This window comes from Gossypium arboreum, unplaced genomic scaffold (assembly GCF_025698485.1).
Source record: "Gossypium arboreum isolate Shixiya-1 unplaced genomic scaffold, ASM2569848v2 Contig00367, whole genome shotgun sequence".
Classification (NCBI taxonomy): Eukaryota; Viridiplantae; Streptophyta; class Magnoliopsida; order Malvales; family Malvaceae; genus Gossypium; species Gossypium arboreum.
The window spans coordinates 20,001-22,500 of record NW_026440483.1 but is presented as its reverse complement, the minus strand read 5'-3'; the positions used below and the strand labels follow the sequence as shown (position 1 = coordinate 22,500).

The 2,500-nt window shown below is 30.8% G+C and overlaps 2 pseudogenes; one reads left to right on the top strand and one right to left on the bottom strand.

Annotated features, from left to right (window-relative positions):
* LOC128288981 (photosystem I P700 chlorophyll a apoprotein A2-like) overlaps nucleotides 1-473 on the top strand; it is a 2,165-nt pseudogene extending 1,692 nt beyond the window's left edge.
* LOC128288979 (photosystem II CP43 reaction center protein-like) overlaps nucleotides 1-2,500 on the bottom strand; it is a 10,690-nt pseudogene that overhangs the window by 5,360 nt on the left and 2,830 nt on the right.

Genomic DNA, 2,500 nt, shown 5'->3' with positions numbered 1-2,500 from the left:
TTTGGCGGTTTTCTGATGTTAAATACCATTGATGGGTTACTTTTTATTGGCATTGGAAACACATCACATTATGGCAGGTAACGTCTCACAGTTTAATGAATCTTCCACTTATTTGATGGGATGGTTAAGAGATTATTCTATGGTTAAACTCTTCATAACTTATCAATGGGTATAACCCATTTGGTATGAATAGTTTATCAGTCTGGCGTGGATGTTCTTATTTGGACATCTTGTTTGGGCTACGGATTTATGTTCTTAATTTCTTGGCGCGGATATTGGCAAGAATTGATCGAAACTTTAGCATGGGCTCATGAACGCACACCTTTAGCTAATTTGATTCGATGGAGAGATAAACCAGTGGCTCTTTCTATTGTGCAGGCAAGATTGGTTGATTAGCCCACTTTTCTGTAGGTTATATATTTACTTATGCGGCTTTCTTGATTGCCTCTACATCGGGCAAATTTGGTTAATTCCTTATGTTATGCGCTGTATCTGCGATAATATCATCTCTTTCGATGGAGAAGGGGTATGCCTCTATTTCTACATCTAGGATCCGACTTGTATCATTGATAATAATAGAACTGAACCATTATGGCAAAGAAAAGTTTGATTCATAGGGAGAAGAAGAAAAAATTGGAACAAAAATATCATTTGATTCGTCGATCCTCAAAAAAGAAATAAGCAAAGTTCCGTCGTTGAGTGAGAAATGGAAAATTCATGGAAAGTTACAATCCTCACCACGAAATAGCGCACCACACGTCTTCATCGACGTTGCTTTTCGACCGGAAGACCGAGAGCAACTATCGAGACTTTGGACTATCCGACACATACTTCGTGAAATGGTTCACGCATGTTTGTTGCCGGGGCAACAAGATCGTTGGTAAGGATTAAAATATCCTTACTTTTTCTATTTATTTCTATGATCGATGATCATAGAGGCCCTTTACCATTCTGTATAAATAGGCTATTCTATTTGTACATATATGGAAGAGGGGCGCATTCAATCTTTGTTTGTCCATTAGTTTGGTTTCTTTTCATCGCGGGATAGAGCAGTTTGGTAGCTCGCAAGGCTCATAACCTTGAGGTCATGGGTTCAAATCCTGTTCCGCAACATTACATTTTTTGACAAAAAATTAGACTTGACCCTATTAACTAGTCATTTTTTCTTTAGGGGTGTATTATATTCCAATTCCAGTCAACTATTTACAGTCAACTATAACGAATCTTTTATCCTCTTATCTTAAATACATTGCCCGGCGGATAGCGGAATCGAACCCGCGTCTTCTCCTTGGCAAAGAGAAATTTTACCATTCGACTATATCCGCATTTTCGTTCTTGATTCTTGATACGAAAGAATATTTGGTCAGAGCTAGGACAGATACTTTCTTCAGTTCAGGCGATTTTATCAAATTCCACTAAACCAATTAACAATCGAAATTATATAACAATTCAAATGCTTATCAATTAATCAAATTATGTTATTAGCAATTAATATTAATTTATATTATTTGTTATTAATATTAAGAATATTAAGTAATTAATAATATTTATTATTATATTAATATATTTCTGATTTATAAATCTATATTTCTATATTATTTATTTTATTATTCTATCTATTATTATATTATCTATTTATAATTTATATATTATTTTATATATTATTATTATATATATTTTTATATATATTTTATTTCTATTTAGTTATTATTTTATTTCTATTTAGTTATTATTTATTTTATTTCTATTTAGTTATTATTTAGTTATTATTTATATTTAGTATATTTAGAATTTATTATTATTTAATATTTAATTTAAGTTAAATAGAAAATTAATAATTTAATTTATATAATTAAAATAAATTATTAATTTATTTTCATTTTTTTATTATGATTTCTTATTATTTTCTTTTCATTCATCATTCAAATTCTATTTATTTCATTCAAGTTACATTACAGATTACAGAAGTTTGACTGACCCCTCTAATTTTTTTTTTATTTTCATTTTGGCAACTTATACTTCTATATTATTGAATGTGTCTCAAAATCTGAAAATTCGTGGAGGGTCATTTTGGATCCAGAATGGATAGATTCAAGAAATAAGAGAATTAAGGATACCCACTAGAAAACTAATCCAATCCATAAAGATGTACCGAAAATACAATATTTTGTTACTCAACCAACCATCAGGAGAAGCAAATACAACAGGTACACTAATCAGTAAGATTGACGAAGTAGCAATTAATGCAAAACAGCCAATTGGAAAGCAATAGTCATGTTTCTAATCCTCCAAGCTACCAACAAAAGAACTATACCATTTGATCCTCTATGATATTGACCAAAAAAATTAATAAAATGCAAGGTAGAGGGATTTTACCATGAATCGATTGATTCTATATGACTTATTTCCAACCCTTTAACCGCTTTTATTCGGACATGGGGTCGAGGGTGATTTTTTTATTTCACGTTCACAAATAGGCATGCTAGATTATGCATTTCAT